This window comes from Camelus ferus, chromosome 9 (genome assembly GCF_009834535.1).
Source record: "Camelus ferus isolate YT-003-E chromosome 9, BCGSAC_Cfer_1.0, whole genome shotgun sequence".
Classification (NCBI taxonomy): Eukaryota; Metazoa; Chordata; class Mammalia; order Artiodactyla; family Camelidae; genus Camelus; species Camelus ferus.
This window is the reverse complement of record NC_045704.1, coordinates 53,402,980-53,415,098: the sequence shown is the minus strand read 5'-3', so window position 1 is coordinate 53,415,098 and position 12,119 is coordinate 53,402,980. Positions and strand designations below refer to the sequence as shown.

The window sequence follows — 12,119 nt, the reverse complement described above, 5'->3', positions numbered from 1 at the left end:
GCTGTACCAATCTCGCCAACCCTCTGATTAAGCTAAGCAGCAGGGACTTTGAAACATGCTCGCCCCTAGTCAGGAGACAGAAAGTTCTTTCCAAGCCCTGATGCGCCCTGCTGACGACTGCCATATCCGCTTTACAAAGGCCCGTCTCTTCCCCTGTTGTCCCCCAGCCGGCCCTCTACAGCCTGTGGCCCAAATGCAACCAGCTGCCTGGGTTTTGTTTTGTTTTCTTTTGTTTTATAGCCCTTGAGCTAAGAGTGACTTTAATTTCTTTATTTTTAACACAATGGTTTTCAATGCTTACAGGCATAGGTACCTCTTAGTCTCCAGTCTGCCTTTTGACCTTGATTTTGCCTAAAATATCTACTCTCTGGCTCTTTAAGGAAGCATTTCCTGAAGCTCCTCATTGTTACCACCCCGGCCCAAGCTGTTATCCCCTGCTGGGACTACTGCACTGGGCCTTATTGGTGTCTGGGTCCCACTCTGCCCCCTCCTCTCGCAGGGGCCAGAGTGCAAACCAGAGCGTGATTTCCCCTTGCCTAGAACCTTCCAACAGCTTGTCATTGCTCTTAAATAAAATCCAAGCTCCCCACCCCGGCCCTCAAGCCTGGAGACCCTGCCTGCCTCCTCTCTCGTCCCCAACCGTCTCATTTCCTCCCTGGGCTCCAGCCACATAGCTTTCCTGGTCTTTCTCACATCGAGCCTTTGAACCCAGCCCTAGAATATAAGCCTCATGGAGGTAAGGACTGGTCTTGGTGACAGCATACTCCTCAGAATGGTATAAAGCACTCCATAAATATTTACTAAGTAAGGACCTTAAATCTTCAAAGCAACCCTATGAAGCAGGATTTTTTTTTTAAATCACCATTTTGCAGGTGAATAAAAAGAGGTTCAGGAAGGAGGGAAAATTCAGTAAGCAGTAGAACTGGGGTTAGAATTCAGGGCCTTCTGACATCCCACTACATTGTGTCCCGTCATGCAAACTTCACTACAGCTCTGCTGAGTGATGTAGAACAAGTCAGCGCGTCTGTGACTTTCTCCTGGAGGAAGTGTCTTCCCCCTCGTATCGGAATCGTCCGCTCCACGTGCCCTGATCCTGGCTGCATTGTCTGAACAATTTGAATGGGGGTTTGCCTGTGAGCCCCTCAGGCTAGAGTCTGGCTCTGGGCTGGAGAGCCTTGTCCTTATGCTGGAATATTCCCATGTAACTACTGCCTAGTAGAGGGCTTCAAACACTGCCTGGCCTTCTCCCCTCCGATCAGACATCGGGGTTCTTGCTGCTTTTTGCTAATTTTCAGGTGACTCCTGGAGCTGCGCTAGGTTCCTTGATTCTAGTTGGAGAGGGGGTTTAGGGATGGGGATCTGACACACGGATCCTTGCAGCCTTGCTGTCCGTGTGGACCAAGGGCCCTTGACCGGGTCTCTATCATCAGCCATAGTCTTTCCCAAACTTTGCTTATGCCATGGCTGCTCTCCTGATTTGTGCCCTACTCACCTAATTAGCTCACTTTTTTTCCTATTCTCTTGTCCTTTATTCTATTTTTTATATATATATTCTTGTATATATGTATTTTATTGAAGTATAGTCAGTTTACAATGTTGTGTCAATTTCTGGTGTACAGCATCATGTTTCAGTCATACATGAGCATACATATATTCATTTTCATATTCCTTTTCACCGTAAGTTACTATAAGATATTGGATATAGTTCCCTGCGCTATACAGCATGAACTTGTTTATTCTATACATATCAGTTTGTGCAGATTTCTAACTTAGCTCACTTTTTAAAACCTTACTATTGGCTCGTATTAGACTTTCCCAGTCCCAGGTCTGGAGTCTCTGGAATCAGCCATTTCTTCAAGGAGCCCTGGATAATGATATCTTTCAGAGGATAATGACATTTGGAAACTAAGTAGCTTATGGTTATGGGGATATCATTGCTTCTAGGCCCTCTCAGTGAGCAGAACTTCAAAATATATGTATGACACATGGATGTATGTGTTTGTACATATACAAACCCAAACACATCTATGTCTAATTATCTTTGTCGATCGATTGATCTATCTTATAAATCATGAGCGCACATCAGTACATTGAATTCCAATCCAAAGAACAGGGTTCATGCTGATCTGCCTTCTTTCCACATTTATTTCTTCCTTCTTTGACCATGAGAAACCACGATTCCATCATCCGCAATGTATTTACTATTTCATTAACCTGAGAAAACACAGGCAGTGGTTTCAAAGTTGCTAATCCATATTACAGTGAAGGACAAACCTGCTACCTAGGTTTCAATATTTGCAGGCAATTGTTTTTGTCTATATTGTGAGGGATGCCATCCAAATACTGTGTTTGGGTTCTTCGGGCTCATTCTTCATTCTCTGTTCAGTATGGTCCTGTGATTAGCTCGTTTGTTACTGTTTGTATTGCATTTTAGGGTTTTCCCCTCATCCTTGTTGTGTGAGACATTAACATCTTTCCGATTGTCACTGCTCTACAAAAGGATGTTCTCAGAGAAGCATCCGTCCCCCACCCCTGCACCCACCCCTGCAACCTTATCTGTTCTTTCTGATCCTTTTCTTCCCACCCCTGAAGATAACCAGGCTCATTCGTTTCTGATTTATCCCTCCTGTGTTTCTTTTTGCCTAAGTTAGGAGATACAAGCACATCTTCTCATTACACAAGAGGTCGTGTGTTACAGATATTCTCTGTACTTTTTTTTTTCACTTAGCAATAATTCCTAGAAATCACTCCCTGTCAGTTAATAGGACCCTTCCTCATTATTTTTCACCGTGACATTGTGCTCTGTTATTCACGGATGTACCAGCGTTAATTCAGTTGTCTTCTACCTATGGGCATTTAAGTTGTTTCCAGTGTTTGCAACTGCAAACAATGGTGAGATGAATAAACTTGTGCACATCTTATGGTTGGAACTGTATCTCCGGGATACATTCTTAGAAGTGAAATGGCTGGGTCAAAAACTAAAGGCATATGTTATTTTGTTAAGTATTGTCAGGTTCCCCTCACAAGGCTTGTACCAACTCCCATTCGCACCAGCAATGCACAAGAGCACCTAAGGCAGTTTGCTTTTTAAAAACTTATAAAGACTTTTTAAAATAAATGTATTTCCCACTAACGTGATTGAACAAAATCACTGTCCAGGAAAAGAAGGTGATCTGGGAAATAAATGCTGTGTCCACAAAGGGTGAGATTATGTTGTAGCCGTGACAGTGTTAAAAAGGGAAATCAGCGGTGCTCAGGAAACGTCACCCAGTGTCAAGGTAAGACTTCTTAGTAACATCAGCAGGAGGTTTAAAAGGGGGGCTGAAAGAGTAGAAACGCTGTCTCTGTGACCCAAGGTTAGTAGTGTTTGCTCAGCGCACCTTGTAGAACCTGACACATGCTCCTCTGTCCACACTGGGGATATTCCAGTCTGTGGACACTGGACCACACTCCTCGAAGGTCCCTCACGATCTGCCTGGCCTGCATCTTACCCCCTTCTCTCTGCTCCCCACACCTCGCTAGATTCTCATGTAAATGGGATCTCATCGTAGCCGCCAACAGAAGCATTGTCCAAGAGCTTACCTTAGTGAATTCTCCCAACGAGCCAACCACTTGGAAAGATTTCATAAAGACGAATCTGGGCGGAGGGGGGGGGTTGAAATCCTGGTGGTGTTCCTGTATTTTTTCTAGGTCCAAAGCCCCCTGCTCTGAAATGACTTCTCTCTCTCAGGCAGGATCCTTCAGGTATAAGCCCAAGAAGGAGCATGAATTTGACAGCTTCGCTCCTTTTTTAAAAACTGCCCAATGGCTGGTGACTGGAGGGGACCATCTCAAAGCTCGACACCTGCGCCCTGAAGTCCAGGGTCTCAAGCCTTACTGTGCTGGCCAGAGGAGGAAAAAGAAATTTAAGCAGATGTTTTCACGAAGAGATGAAGAAGAGCAGGCGTACTCTGGTCTGCTTCCAAATCAGCGACAAATAAAGGGTCCTGTTTATTTACTTTTAACCTGGTGCAAACTCTTTTTTATCCAGAAAGCGCATTTGCTTTGCTTCTTTTATTCCCCTCTTGAGACTAGCTCCCAAGGCCAGGGAATGAAAGGGGCCTCAAAACATAAGCTATTGGTGAGCTGGCCTGGCATTCTGTATCTTTTCTTACACAGCGGTTATTTGTAAACTAATCAATGAACTTTTCTTACTTTGTCTGCTCCTTTGGAACTCAGCAGCCGCCTGCTGAACCACGAAGAAACTTAAAATAGCGATGACTTCCCTTCCACGCTGCCTCTTTCTCCCCACAGAACCCGCGAGCCAGTCTGCGGTGCTTATACTCAAGGCCCTGTGCAGCTAATCTGTATGGAAATAAAGGATGGAAACATTCGGATTGAATTTTACTAAGTGAACCCGAGGTTTTCCTGTTCAGCAAAATAGGCCAGGTAAATGCGTTTCTGATACAGAATAAATCACTTGTATGAAGACCTATATTCCCCTTTTGCCATTCTGCTTAGAAGCGAAGAATTCTCAGCCGCCTGCGTGGACCGTGACAAGCCCAGGTCCCTGCCCCCGCCGTGGTTCTCTGAGCCGGACTCATTTCCTCTTAGATCCCGGGGCTCAAGGTGCTGGGGCTCTTCACAAATTGTCACAGAAGAGAGAGGAAAGTTTAAGAGGCAGGGATGCATTTATGGAGCACCTTACAAGCCAGACCCCGGGTTGTCCCTCCAGGAATCTCAGACGTGAAAAGGACAATCTCTGGCTTTGACTAATAGAACGTTGTTGCACAATTATGGTAAATGTAGAGGTGCCACAGGAGGACATGGGAGGGGGTCCCCAGCGGCAAGGTGTGAGGCCAGGCCAGCTTTTCTGAAGACCTTGAATCTAGACGAAGTCTTTTCATGCATTCATTTATTTAGTCATTAATTCCACCGATGCCTACTGAATGCAGGTAACATTTTAGGAAGGTAGCAAAGGACAAGACAGGCAAGGTCCCTTCTCCCTTGAAGTCTTATTGTGTCATAGAGTGCGACTTGAGAAGTGGGAAAGAAGGAAGCAGAGGAGAAGAAAGGCATTTCAGACGGAGGGAACAGCAGGAGCAAAAGCCTTGAGGCAAGAAGTAGACCAGTGCTTTCTGCAACTACGCTGAGTCCTTTCTCACTTCACTGTCACCCATGGCTGGAAGTGGGAAGAAATAATAATGGTGAGGGCCGTGTCACTAGTTTGTCTAGGAAGCAGTACAGAAAAACTAGAATCTCCTCTCATTTATGGCTCTCCCAGATGCTTCCTCTGTATCTGAGGCAGGGAAGAAAATAAATCTTATTTTATTTTAGAGCAAATCTTTTGGAGACAGCTCTTTGGTTCTGTATGGCCAACATATTTCAGTCTGTCTGAATGCCATAATGAATGCCACGGAGCAGAGGCTAGGGAAGCAAAGCCATGGGCACATGCTGGCTTGGTCTTGACAGAAGACCACTGGCCAAGGCCAGCCGCCTGCGGCCAAGTGGTTCACATACTCAGTGACCGCCCTTGCTTACACGTCGTCGAGTCGATTTAAAGACTCTGGTTGAAGGGGAAGCATCTGAACACTCTTTGGTTTATGAGTCCTGAGGAAGAATGCGTGACAGCCACAAATTGCACAAATTGTCACACATTTTCCAGGAGTGAAATCAGCTCCTATTAACCACCATTTATAAGTTAAACCAGAGGGTGTAGCTCAATGGTAGAGTGCTTGCTTAGCATGCACAAGGTCCTGGGTTCAATCTCCAGTACCTCCATTAAAAAATAAATCAAATTTAAAGGAAAAAAAACCAACCAATATAAGTGAAACCATATAAAACTGCCAAAAGAGCCAAAATGACAATTTTGTGCGGTTTTGATAATATGTTGTGGGGACAATATGGGGCTTTTGATAGTTATCATCTCACAAATCTCACCTCCCCTATTTGAGGTAAACGCTCTTACGATCATCATAGCTGAAGAAATTGTGGCTCAGAAGAGTGACGTGAATTTCCCAGAGCCACACAGCCAGAGGAACCAGGACACGAACTCCAGTCTGTTGGACTTCAAATCTGACTCTGTGGTTGAGATGCAGAGCTCCGTTCTCTCTGTACGGGAGCCTCTGGGGCCATTGAGAGCCCTGGGGCTTGGGTGGGCCCAGCTGGGCCTTTTCTAGTCTGCAAATCAGCCTCTGGGCTCCATGCTCTGAAGCCAGCCTGATTGTGGGTGTCCTGGTCCGTGGCTTGACTGGCACTACAAGGAGTTGGAGGACAAGACCCAGACATTCTGCAGAAGACTTGGCTTCTGATGAGGGTGGAGGCCAGGGAGAGTTCTGGAAGGGTTTCGGAGATGACTCCGTCTCTACAGGGGTTTCTCGTAATGACTGTCTCCACACCTGTTTCTCCCACCTCACCGCAGACCCTGTTTTGTCAAGAAGTCTCTGTGACTGAATGGTTAATGTCAAAGCTCGTGGAGCTGCCAGTCCTTCCACAGACGCTGAGTCCTCTGAGGGTGATAGCAGTCAGGGTGGGCAACGCCATGCCGGGAAAATAAGCGTCCCATGACACTCAGTGCCTTAACATAGTCACAGCTGTGCTCTCGGTCTCTCTCTTTCTGTCTGTCTCTTTCATGCTGCCTCTCCAGCAGGGTCAGCAGGGAGGCTCTGCTCATCAGAGTCACACAAGGCCCCTGGAGAAGGAGGCTTCCTCTCAGCATGGGCTTCTACAGTCCCCTCGGCATAGGGAGGGACCATGTCAAATGGTGCCCTGGCTCTTATAGCTTCCACTGAGAAGTGACACACATCACCTATGCTCATAGTTCCTTGGCCAAACCAAGTCACATGGTCATAGGTCTCTTAGAAGAGGGTGGGGAAATATAATCTAACTATATGCCTGGAAGAGAGAGGACAAGAAATACTTGTTGAGAGCACAGTGACTTCCACAGCTGTTCACAGTCATGCAGAGGAAGAGGGGCTCACCTCTTGGCCACCAGACATGGCTCTGCCAAACACATAACCTCATGAAGTTTGGCTCAATGGAACAAAAGACAGTTCCAAGCACACTCTGGCCATTGTTTGGAGCACTGACTGTGGGGACAAGATTGGAAGAAGGGTGACCTGTTAGGATATTTCACAGGGTTAACTTAGAAATCATGGTGGCCATATAGGTAGTCAGAAGAGTCACATTTCGATATATCTTAAAGGTGAATCCAGCAGGATTTGTTGATGGGTTGCATGTAAGGATGATGGAAAGAAAGAAAGCAAGGACAACCTTTTAGTTTTTTTAATTGAGCAACTGAGTACAATTCAGCACCATTTACTGAAAGGGGAAGGAGCGAGTCTGAGGAAGGAGAGCATGAATTCTTTATTGCATCTCTAATATTTGAGATGTTTATTAAGCATCCAAGTGGAGATCTTAACTATGCAGACGAATGTATGAGTCTGGAGTTCCAGGAAGACATCAGAACTAGATGTGAATTTGGAAGTCATCAGCACAGAGATGGTATTTAAAGCCAAGAGACCATATGAGGTTATCTTGAGAATGAGTTGTAGATATGGAAAATAAGAGGACTAAGGTCAACATCCTCGAGTGAATCAACATTAGAGACTGAGAAAAGACCAAAGAATTGGATTGGCCAGTGATGAGGGAGGAAAACCAGGGAAGTATGGTAACCAAAAAGCTAAGATAAGAAAAGGCTTTAAGAAGGACTGGCCTGACCAAGTGTTTGAAATAGCACTAAGAATTCAAGGGCAATGCAGTCTAAAGTGTGGGAATTGGATTGAAGGAGGTGAAATCCATAGCGGGGTTTAACCAGCGCTGTTTTAGTGAGACAGTAGAGAAGAAAGCTTTGACGTATGCTGAAAGGGTGATGAACAAATGGGTTGCATTACGGGGGAGAGTTGTGAGGTCAAAGGCAAGTTTGTCAGTGGGAGCTCTTTTGGCGTGTTCTAACACTGATGTGAATGATGTAGTTGATCGATGATGCAGGAGATGGAGGAGTAACTTTAGGAGCAAAGTCCTTGGCTGGATGGAGGAGGGCATGTTTAGAGAGCAGCAGGGATGTTTGAGTCATGACAACAGGAGAGAAGAGAAGGCTGAGCCTATATGTAAAGATGCAGGTAGAAAAAAGAAAATGCTCTTCCAATTGCTTCTATTTTCTCAGTAAAGTAAGAGTCAAGGTCATCTATTGGCAGTGAGTGTCGGCTGCCTTAGGAGTGAGAAGATGTGTCAATAGTCATCTGGATAAATGGGAGGAGGTTTTGACTGGGGAATTGTGGTTGGCTTTTCAGATGCTGCTTAAGACCCACTTGTGATATGTGGTCATCCATCTAAAGTGAGGCCAGTAAGCACGGTTGTGAATTTTTCTCTAGACACATTCTGCTTCTCAGGTCCAGGCATGGAGCAAGAGGAGAGATGGGCTTTAACAGGGCTGAGGTTCACCACAGCAACGGCAGCGGGGAAGCAGGAACTGAGAGGGAAAGGGAATCACTGTAGGGATGGACCATGGAATCCGGACTGGAGAAAGATGTGTGATAGTGTGGGGCTAGGATTGGAGTCTACGCGGGGTGTGAGCACTGTTTGTTGGGGTGTGTAAATTAGTAGAAGTGATCTGTTTGTGGCTAAAATGTCTGATGTTTAAAACCTGGATATAGAAAGTGGTGTGGTTATTGATAATATACTGATTTGAGGTATGTATCTTTGGAAGAGGATAGCTGATGTGTGCTGGAGGAAAATCTCTAGAAGGTCACTCTCCAGGGGGAAGAAAATATAACAAGAAAATATTGACATGTTATTTTTAGGCTGTAGCTACTGAAAAAAAAAAGGGGGGGGGTAAGAAATGAACTCTGAACTTGAATAAGTTATTTTGACTAGCGAATCCTACCCAAATTCCTTGACCCTTTTCTTAGCAGTTTTCAGGTCTGCTCCTGCAATTTGTTGCCAATAATGAAATGTTAACATTGAGATAAGTGACTTTTTCCTTAGGAAAACAAATAAAGCTAATCATTGTAATATTCTTACAGTGTATGACTCACACGGACCATTTTCTCTTGAATGTGAGAGGAGAGATGGATTTAGCGGGATGTGCTGTGGGTTCCACGGCCTCTGTTAGCAACAGTGCACACTGCAGTGAGTGACCTTGAACTGATGTGCCATTAAGTGTTGTGGTGATTGTGAATTTTTGTGGTATTTTGTAATCCTCGTGTAATCTGCAAGGTTTCATGCACATGTGGACACCCCCCATGGGTGCACATGAGTCATGGGAATGGCATGCAGTATATGAGTCTTTTTGGAGAAATAAAGGAGGAGGGTGTTGTGGGCTAAGCTCTAGGTACACAACGTGGTAGCTGGTAGAAATGGTCCCTGTGAGTTACACTCCCTGTGTGCATGCTCCTTTGCGATGTGACTTTGTTCCTCTTTCCACCTGGAAGTGGAGTTCATTTCCCCATGCTTTGATCTGAGCTGACCTCGCAGCTTGTTTTGACTAACAAAATGTGGTAGAAGCAACATGGCGTGGCTTCTGAGTTGGGGTCTCCCTGCTTTTCTGGAACAGGGCTGCCTCCACGCTAAGGTCCAGGCTGGCCTTCAGGAGGGTGAGAGCTAGAGGCAGTGAGAGTCCCTGCAGACAGCTGGCACTAATGGCCCAACTTGTGAATGAGGCCATCTTGGACCATCCAGCCCCTCTTAAGTCACTGGCTGACTGACGGCCACCATGTACGTGACTCTAATCAAGACCAGTAGAAGAACCACCCTGCTGAGCTCAGCCAAATTTGCCAACACATGGAGTTGTGAGCTAACGAGTGACTATTGTTTTATGCCACTAAGTTTTGGGATTGCTACACAACAATAGACAGTTGATGCAACCACTAAGAGTTACTAACAACAAAAACAAAGGGAGGTGAGAAGTAACATTTATTGACTACCTACTTGGTGCTGAGCAACTCCTGGGAATATTATCTGATTTTGCTAGACAACACCTCTCCAAGGAGGGGTCATTTTCCCCTCAGTGAGAAAGCTGGAGGTCACAGAAGCTTAATGACCTGTCCAAGGTCACGTGTCTAATGAGGGATAGAGCTTAGATAGAACATGTCCAAAACCTACTCTTTAAATATATCAGTTTCACAATTTCAACTCACATAACATCATAAATTTTGGCATGTGTTTATACTAGCTGAACTATTGTTTATTTAAGAGTATATTTTTAATTGGCTCACCTGAATGAGTAACTAAACAAGTCTATTTAAAGTAGAAACACTTTGTTACTAGGACAAATGGCCATGGCTAATATTTATTGCATGGTTTCCCCAGGCGAGCTCTCTCTGATGGCTTTGTGTGAAGTAATTGATTTAATCCTCACAGCAATGCTATGAGGGTGGAGCTACTGTTTTTATCATCCCCATTTTACAGATAAGGAAAATGAGGCAGGGTCATAAAGAGTTGGTCAATGTCACTAAAGATTAAGTGGCAGAGGCATGATTTGTGCTACTGGCATTGGGTCGGTACAGAGCAAGGATGCAGCTAAACATCCTACAGTGCACAGACAGCTTCCCCACCCCCAACAGAAATTATCCAGCCCAAACATCAACAGTGTCCAGGTGAACAAACCCGGTTTCTGCTTTTCTAAATGGTAAGCAGAAACAAATATCGTTTGCAGCGAGTAGAAAGCCTATGGAAAACAAACTGTGCTGAAGAATCTCTCTGAAAACTGTTGCTTGCCAAGTCTGAGAGCCTTGGGAGTCTCTCTTTTTGTTGAAAAAGAGATTAGCAAAATGTTAGAGAGATGGTAAAGGCTAGCACCCCACAGAGATGCTCTCCTTGTTGTAATCAGAGGATTATGAGACTTAAATTGGAATTAAATCTCCTTGTGTGACTCTAAGTTATTTACCCCATGTCTGTGTACCGACCAAATCGTCCCACAGTCCACTGGCGCACAGCCCATCTTGGGAAATGTGATGCTATACCCCGGGTGGGCCAGCTGTGCCCTGGCCCATCACCTGGGTTGTACATAAAGTTTTATTAGAACATGGCCATGCTCATTCATTTATGTGTTGTGTCCGGCTGCCTTTGTGCTACAGAGTTGCTAAGTGGCCATGGAGCCCATTTGTCCCACAAAGCCTAAAATATTTCCTATCGGTCCATTTACAGAAAAACTTTGCTACCCTGCCTAGAACTATGCTTGGTCCATAGTAGGCACTCAGTAAATATTTGCCAAATGAATTAAGCCCCCTTTCGGCCCAAACTCTCTTTCTACACTTCTCTCTCCTCCCTTTCTGCCTGGCACTCCCTTCCTCCGGCTCCATCCCGCTCATCCCCATTTAATTAATTATTTGTTAGCTTGTTTATTATTCTTACATTTCCATTTTGCTCCACACAAAGCGACAGCTCCATTCTCAGAACAAGCACTTGGCGGCTGTGTAGTCATCACTGTGAGCTGCTCCAATTTTTAGGGGAGCTCAGAGATATAAATGGGTCTCCGTGTGAGGGGATGGTGATGGATCACGGTAATCTCAGGAGTCTGGGCCCTTCCCTTTCTCCTTGTAGCTGTTGGCATTCATGGCACTCTCTCAGCTCCCGCACTAAGGGACAGAGAATAGACCCGGGAAGACCTATAAAAGGAGCATCTGAAACTGCCGCCGAGCAGAGTATTGATTTATTCATTACTATAAATTTTTTGTCATTACTATGCCATTGCTCTATCTCAGAAAGAATTGATAGATGTGGTTGGAAGCTGCAACCCACTGTGCAAAACTTTTCCCCTCCTTCTATAATTTCCTGTAACTCTTCTAAGGAATCATTATTCCTTATTACATGGCTCTGGCATGCCACCTATTTAGATAAATGCGTGAACAAGTGTGCAGTAAATATTCATAGTGGCCCATGTGTCAACGAGCTATGTCACTAATTAGATAATTTAGTGGTTCAAATAAATAAATAAGAAAATAAAAGCACACCCAGGAAAATAGTGAAATAAAACACCGACTCCTTGTGGGAATCCAGCCAAAAAGGACAACTTTTCAGGCTATAGTATCACCTTATATGCTGGCGGCCAATCAGGAGGTGACAGGAGGGCTGAATGGGGCTGCTTACACGTGGGAGAAGGCCAGAGCCACGACGGCATAACATCTGTTTAGGGCTTGTCC

The 12,119-nt window shown here is 45.1% G+C and overlaps 1 long non-coding RNA gene across 4 annotated transcripts in view; it reads left to right on the top strand.

Moving 5' to 3' along the window:
- Positions 1-12,119, top strand: part of LOC116665825 — a 584,469-nt gene that overhangs the window by 380,284 nt on the left and 192,066 nt on the right. The gene's annotated exons all lie outside the window — the stretch shown is intronic.